The 7997-nt window shown below is 40.9% G+C and overlaps 1 long non-coding RNA gene across 2 annotated transcripts; it reads left to right on the top strand.

Annotated features, from left to right (window-relative positions):
* The first annotated feature begins 6 nt into the window (after positions 1–6).
* On the top strand, positions 7–1616 carry LOC125483649. 2 transcript variants are annotated; one of them, XR_007262593.1, is made up of 2 exons: positions 7–559; positions 1205–1616. It is a non-coding gene; the product is annotated as an uncharacterized LOC125483649 (long non-coding RNA). The 2 variants fall into 2 exon arrangements; XR_007262591.1 differs by having other exon boundaries at positions 7–476.
* Positions 1617–7997: the final 6381 nt, after the last annotated feature.

Consider the following 7997-nt stretch of genomic DNA (forward strand, 5'->3'; position numbering starts at 1 on the left):
CACCCCTCCCCTCCCCCACGCTGTCCTGGCCTCACGTCCCAAGATTCCAGCCCACCCCTCTATTTATCTCTGAGCTCCCTTCCCCCTACTCAGTTTTGAAGAAGGCACCTGACTCGAAATATCAACTTTTCACATTGTGTTGTCTCTGACTGACTTATAACCCCACTGCGAAGCATCTTCCGAGGATGCCCACCTTGAAGAAGCTGACCTTCCCTCCAACTCAGGAAAGACCTCAGTGGATCTTTCTCCCACTGGTAATCTCTGTCCTGAAACTCTTAACCTGCATCCACCTATCACTAGCCCACCTAACTTCTCCTAGCCCCACCCTTCCTCCCACTATTTATTTCCATGCTCCTTTCCCTTTCTAATATATGTCAGCAACGACAAAGAGCAATGTAAAGACAAGGGAAACATTCAGAACCAAGGCCTGAAGACTATGGATGGAATATCTGAATTCTAATCCTGCAAGGAGCTGGGTGAGTGCAATGTCATCCCCAAGCTAGGGAGACCAACAGTGCCAGGATAAGTTACTATTTGGAATTGGGTGCATCAGCATAAGGTAAAATGTTTAATACAAGTTTCACGTTTAAATATCATCTTGTTGAGTTTCAAACTTGTGTGACTCAACAGATGAAGTAGATTAAATTAGGATTTAAGATTTCTAAAACATAACTTTCTATATTCAATCTACCTTGTAAAACATTGATAATGTGTGCCATATAATGTTTCATTTTGAAGCTGGTAAACTGTACATTGTGCATTCTTGAAATGTCATCTCATCTGTACCATATGTGGTTTACTCACATCTGAATTCATCCTGGATCTAACTATTCATTTGCCAGAGGCAGTAGATGTGTGACTATTGAGCAATTCATCCCACATGAATAATGAAAGAACAAAATCAATAGGAACTCCTAATGAGATATTTGTGAATTCTACTACTGCTAGACTTTTAGGGGAAAAAAAACGTTTCTGACTAAATATACATGTCCTCAGCAACTGAGTGAAATAACTCTCTCTTGGAATGTGTAATCATAATTTATGGAAATACTTTCTAATTCCAAGCTTTGATTTTTTTTTTCCCTTTAAATTGTAATATTCCCTTCATTGTAAGCCTAGGAATCATTTGGCTTTATCCTTCAGATTACCACTTGGAAATTAATCCTCTTTGTTTTTGCTGTGACTTGCACATTTCTACCATCAGTGGCAGCAAGCAAATCACATGAAATGCAAAGGCAACTGGAGAAACAATTAAGGACTCTACTTTCAAAGTGAGTAAATGGGTGAAAAGGAAGACCAGGAACAGAATTTATCGAACAACCCCAAGAAAGAAACCAATGAACAACATTCCACTTCAAATGACTTTTAACAACCCAAGTGAACCCAACATAAATTAGACAAATTAACAAGCAGATTTGCAGACAGAAAAACAAAAGAACAGCAGATGCTGGAAACCAGAAACAAAACCAGAAATGCTGGGAAAACTGGCAGTTCTGAAGAAAGATCACTGGACCCAAAATGTTAATTCTGCTTTCTCTGAACTGATGCTGCCAGATTTTCTGTATCTTAGAAATTATGTACCAAATGATAGATACAATAAAATTGAATCTCGTGGATTTACCTTGTATGGTGCTAATTTTAGTCTCAAAGTGAGCTGCATCATTGTGGATAGTATCAAGCCAGATTTACAAAGATGTTGCTGGAACTGGAGGGCTTGAACTATGATGAGAGACTGAATAGGCTGGGGTTTTCTCCCTGGAGCATCGGAGACTGAGGGGTGACCTTATAGATGTTTATGAAATCATGAGGGGCATGGATAGGGTGAATAGCATAGGTCTTTTCCCCAAGGTAGGGGAGTCAAAGACAGGAGGGCCTAGGTTTAAGGACCTGAGAAGTAACTTTTTCACACAAAGGATAGTGTGTGTCTAGAACGAGCTGCCAGAGGAAGTGGTGGAGGCTGGTACAATTGCAACATTTAAAAGGCATCTGGATGAGTAAATGAATAGGAAGGCTTTCGAGGGATGTGGGCCAAATGCTGGCAAATGGGTCTAGGTCAGATTGAGATGTCTGGTCAGTGGATGGATTAGTTGGAGCAAAGAGTCTGTTTCCGTGCCGTACGACTATATGACTATGTTGTTGGAGTGGCTTTCATCCATTCAAGTGGGGAGTATTCAACTGCACTTTGGATTTATGCCTTCTAGATGGTGGACAGGCTTTAGGGAGTCAAGGAGGTGAGTAATTCTCTGCACAATTTCTAGCATCTGACCTGCTCTTGTAACCACTTTGTTTATGCAGTGAGTTTGGTTGAGTTTCTGGTCAATGGTAACACCCCAGGGTGTTGACAGAGGGGTTTCAGTGATGGTAACATCATTGAATGTCAAGGTGCAATGGTTAGATCGTCTCTTTTATTGAAGATGATCATTGCCTGGCATTTGTGTGGTGCAGATGTTATTGCCACTTGTCAGTCCAAGCCTTGATATTGCCCAGGTCTTGTTGCTTTTGAACGTGGACTGCTTCAGTATCCGAGGAGTCGCGAATGGTGCTGAATATTGTGTAACCATTGGTTAACATCCCCACCTCTGACCTTACGATGGAGGGAAGGTCATTGATGAAGCAGTTGAAGATGGTTGGGCCTAGGCCACCACCCTGAGGAACTCTTGCGGAGATGTCCTGAAGCTGAGATGAGTGACTTCCAACAACAACTACCATTTTCCTACGTGCTAGGTATGACTCTAACCAGTGGATAGTTTTCCCCCGATACCCATTGATTCCAGTTTTGCCAGAGCTCCTTGTTTCCACACTCAGTCAAATGTGACCTTTATGTCACTGTCATCTCTCTCTTCCAGAATCCAGCTCTTTTGTACATGTTTGAATCAAGGCTGTAATGAGGTCAGGAGCTGAGTGGCCCTGTGGGGCATCACTGAGCAGGTTATTGCTCAATAGGAGCTGCTTGATAGCTTTGATGACATCTTCTGTTACTTTATGGATGATTGAGAGTAGACTGATGGGGTGGTAATTGGCTGGTTTGGATTTTGTGTCTAGGACATGTCTGTATACATGATGATAAATGTTTTTCAACACACACACACTTGTGAGCTTAATTTCAGTTAACCATTCTCCTTTGAACTCAAACCCTACTGATTACTAGTGCCCCATATTTATGCAAACAATTCATCACTAATTAATCCTTAATTAATACTAACATGACCTATTCCCTCATTCCATCAGGTCTCATGCATTCCCTTAAATAATATTAGATGATAACAATACCTGGGTAATTTTCCATATTGTCTGGCTGATGCTAATGTTGTAGCTGTATTGGAACAGCTTGCAAAGGCGTATGACAAGTTTTGGAGAAATATACTTTCATTTTAGAGAAATTGAACATAGAAGTAAAGTTGCTAATGTTTCAGATACGCAGGGCATTGGTGAGACTACAATGAATATATTGTGTTTTTTGGTCTCCTGATTTAAAGATGGTTGTAAATGGATTGGCAGTGATTCAGAAGAGTTATACCAAATTGATATCCAGAATGAATAGTTTGTCTTATGAGGATAGGTAGGACTTCCTCTTGTGGTTGAATCTTGAACTCGGGAGGCACTGTTTTAAAATTAATCATCTCTCTTTGAAAACAGATGAGAAGTTTTTTTTCCAAGAGTTGTGTGGCTTTAGAACTTTATACCTCTGAGTGTAATAAAAGCAGAGTTATTGAATTTTTAAGAGAGTAGAAAATAATATTTTTTGGCAAAGAAATAAAAGGTTATTGGGGATAGATGCGAATATGAAATTTGATAAACAAACGGAGGAGGATGATCTTATTGAAAGGCAGATTAGGCTTGGGGGACAGAATATTTTACTTCAGCTTCTATTTTAAATGTTTGTATGCTCCTAGCATGCCCTTCTGAACTCTTCATAAATGACAGGACAACAGATCTAACATAGCTGGCCTTTGAAGCTGAGCTATTAGTGGTTCTTGTGGACTTGCTCCCAAGGAATATGATGCTGTAGTTATTCAGGTTTTGACTTTCTGCATCCAATTTGTATAGAGACCTGAAAGCAACGTAGAGATTACTGAAAGAGAAACATTGATGCTGTTTTATACAGACAACATGTGTTGTCACCACTTGTTGGTAAAAGTGAGTGGAATTTAATATGGGCAGTTCTTGTAACACAATGGTAATGTTGCTGTCTCTGAGCCAGGAGGCTGGGATTCAAGTTCCACTTATTTCAGAGGTGCATAACAACATCTATAAAACTGGTTAATTAGAAAATATCTATATCACACTATCACTCAACCAAGTTTTTTCAGTGGATGCTCCAGTCAAGTATTTCAGACTATCAATCACTAACTGTTACAAACTATTGGAAATCATGTACTGATGCTCGTTTTGTGGCATTGTGTGTTAATAAGATAAGGCTGAAGCATTCGCAGCAATCTTCAGCCAGAAGAGCCGATTGGATGATCCATTTCTGCATTCGCCAAAGGTCCCCAGCATCATGATACAAGTCTTCAGCCAATTCAATTCACTCCATGTAATAGCAAGAAACAGTTGGAAGCAATGGATAGTGGAAAGGTTGTGGGTCCTGACAGCATTTCAGCAATACTACTGAAGACTTGTGCTCTGGAACTTGCCACTCCCCTAGCCAGGCTCTTCAAGTACTGTTACAAGACTGTCACATAGATGGCAATGTGGAAAATTGTCCAAGTATGTCCTGAACACACAAAAAGCAGGACAAATCCAACCCAGCCAATTACCACCCCATCAGCCTACTCTACATTAATAAAGTGATGAAAGGTGTCGTCAACAGTGCTATCAAGCAGCACCTGCTCAGCAAAAATTGCTCATTGTTGCTCAGTTTGGGTTCCGCCTTCGTTCAAAAGTGGGCAAGTGAGCTGAATTCCAGAGATGAAGTGAGAGTGACAGCCTTTGACTTTAAGGCCACATTCGACTGAGTGTGACATCAAGGAGCCCTAATAAAATAAGTTAGTGGGTATCGGGGAAAACCTCTCTGCTGGTTGGAGTCATAAATTTAAATCTGAAATAGACACATTTTTATAAGTAACAGTATCAGGGAATATGGATCCCAAAGTACACATATGGAGTTAGGTTACAGATCAGCCATGATCTTACTGAATGATGGAGCTGGCTCAAGAGGTTGAATGGCCTACTCCTGTACCTAATTCATACCTGCTACATCAGAAGATGGTTGTGGTTGTTGGGAGTCAGGCTTCTTTGTTCCAGGACATCTCTGCAGGAGTTTCTCAGTGTAATGTCCTATGCTCAACCATCTTCAGCTGTAGTTATAGAGTCATACACCATGGAAACAGGCCCTTTGGCCAACTCATCCATGCTGACCAGGTTTCCTAAACTGAACAAGGCCCATTTGTTTGTATTTTGGCCCATCTTCCTCTAAACCTTTCGCATCCGTGTCCCTGTCCAAATATGTTTTAAATGTTGCAAAGTACTCGCCTCTATCACTTCCTCTGGCAGTTTGTTCCATATACACACCACCCTCTGTGTGTAAAAGTTGCTCCTTGGGACCCTTTTAAATCTTATCCCTCTCACCTTAAACCTGTGCACTCTAGTTTTGGACTCTCCTTCATCATAAACTGAGGAGTGGGGACATTCCCTGATTGATTTGCAATGTTCAGCACCATCATGACTCCTCAGGCACGAAAACAGTCCATGTACAAATGCAACAAGATGTCAATAATGTTAAGGCTTGGGCTAACAAGTGACAAGTAACATTGCCTGGCATTTGTGTGGTGTTAATGTCCATCCCCAATAAGAGACCAATCTAACCACAATCCCTCTGTGTTCATTGGAGTTACCATCACTGAATCCCCCACTATCAACATCCTGGGGATTACCATTGACCAGAAACTCCACTGAACTCATCACATACGTTGGCTACAAGAGTAAGTCAGAGGCTAGGAACACTCAGTGAGGAACTGACCTTCTGATTCCCAAAGCCTGTCCACCATCTACAACGCACAAGTCAGGACTGTGATGGAATACTCCCCACATGCCTGGATGGGTGCAGCTCCAACCACACCAAGAAGCTTGACACCATACAGGACAAAACAACCTGCTTGATTAGCTCCACATGCACAAACATCCATTCCCTCCAACACCAGTACTCAGTAGCAGCAGTGCTATCTACAAGATGCAATGCAGAAATTCACTAAAGATCCTTAGACAGCACCTGCTGAACCCACAAGCACTTCCATCTAAATGACAAAGGTAGCAGATACCTTGTAATACCAACACCTGCAATTTCCCCTCCAAGCCACTCATCATCCTGACTTTGAAACGTTCCACCATTCCTTCACTGTCGCTGGGTCAAAATCCTGGAATTGTCCACAAAGATATTGTGAGTCAACTTACAGCACAAATAGTACAGTTGCACAAGAAGGTGACTCATTACCACCTTCTCGAGGGCAATCAGGGACAGGCAAAAAATAGTGGCCAGCCAGTGACACCCACATCCTAATAATGAATAAAAAACAATTCCTTCCTAACAAGATTCATCATTGTCTGTAACACTGGCCTACATCTATAAGCCTATTATCAATTAAAATTTAAATGCAAATCTTAATTTTCAAGACTTTCCTGATTGCATTTTAATAAATCCCGCAATGCAAATTTCGCAAAAGACTTTTACCTCTTTGCTACATTGCTTTATAGTGCATGAATATCTTCCTTGATATTAAGTAAGAGAAAAACCTCTGGATCATATTGTCAAGCCTGATTCATGGCTTACTCCATTATTTTCTGATTGGAATCATGAGATATTTTTCTATATTCCATAGTCAGCTTGGAAATTTATCCCACATCCTTGTCAGTATGCTGTGTTGTGGCTACTATGTTACACTAAATTGGTTTTGGCATGTTTCACTTTCTTTTCCAACTTTTAAAGGCTGTATTTGCCCAATCTGATGGAAAATGGAGTTGGAGATTGGGGGATGTGGGGCTAGGGAACTAGAAGTGAGCTGCATTGGGATGGCTCCATCATGCATTCTTACTTTCTGGGATCTTTTCCATGGTATGATGGGAAAATGGGTCAATTGCCCCCTCACGGAAATTGGCTAGCCAAAAGGCCAAATGCTTTGGGTGCGTATTGTGAAACCATTAATACTACCACCCCCCCACCCTTAGTGTAGCCTACCTCACCAAGGAGTGCAGAGATTTCCATCTTATTGAATGTAACCTCCCAGTGCCCAAAAGAGCCAGAGGCTCCCCGCTTCAAGGAAGGATCACAGGGGAAAAAAGATAGTGACTATATCTGTCATTATCCTACTGAGGGGTTTCCCCTCCACCTCAATGGTATCCAGCTTTTCATTTGGAGGATTTGAATGTAAGCACCCTTTAACAATGTGTGAGATGGCTAGAGATTTGTAATATGGACCCTTCATTAGAGCCCTAACGCCCACTGGAAGACTGAGTTCTAAGTTTAAGTGTGGAGACAACCTGCTGTTGTTAAATAGTTTGTAGATGACAAAAATGTTTACCAGAAAATATGGACAGGCTTGTTCATTTGTGAAAGATTTTAAAAAAAAAAGTACTTGCCAAAAAGATTTATTATGGTTCTTTTTCCCAAGGCTGCATGATCTAGAAATGGTATTAAAAAGAAATATTTATAATTCGTATGATATTTACACAGAAGTCATTCCATTTTAAAGCTCTAATCTTTGTTTTTTTTCCCCCACAGTGAGGAGGTGGATGTCAGCTGCTTGTCATTCAAAAAATAAATGCTTGAATCAATGTTTGCTTTTTCAAGCTCAATGTTATTGGAGACTAGAATGAAATCGTTACAAACATAACTGAATACAAATCACATAGAAATGCCAGTGGGTTTTACATTTTACTGATGGAGAATGGACTTTAAATATTGACAACAAGGTGCAGGGCTGGATGAACACAGCAGACCAAGCAGCATCATTGGAACAGAGAGGCTGACGTTTCGGGCCTAGACCCTTCATCAGAAAAGGGGG

Source organism: Rhincodon typus, chromosome 1 (assembly GCF_021869965.1).
Source record: "Rhincodon typus isolate 14 chromosome 1, sRhiTyp1.1, whole genome shotgun sequence".
NCBI lineage: Eukaryota > Metazoa > Chordata > Chondrichthyes > Orectolobiformes > Rhincodontidae > Rhincodon > Rhincodon typus.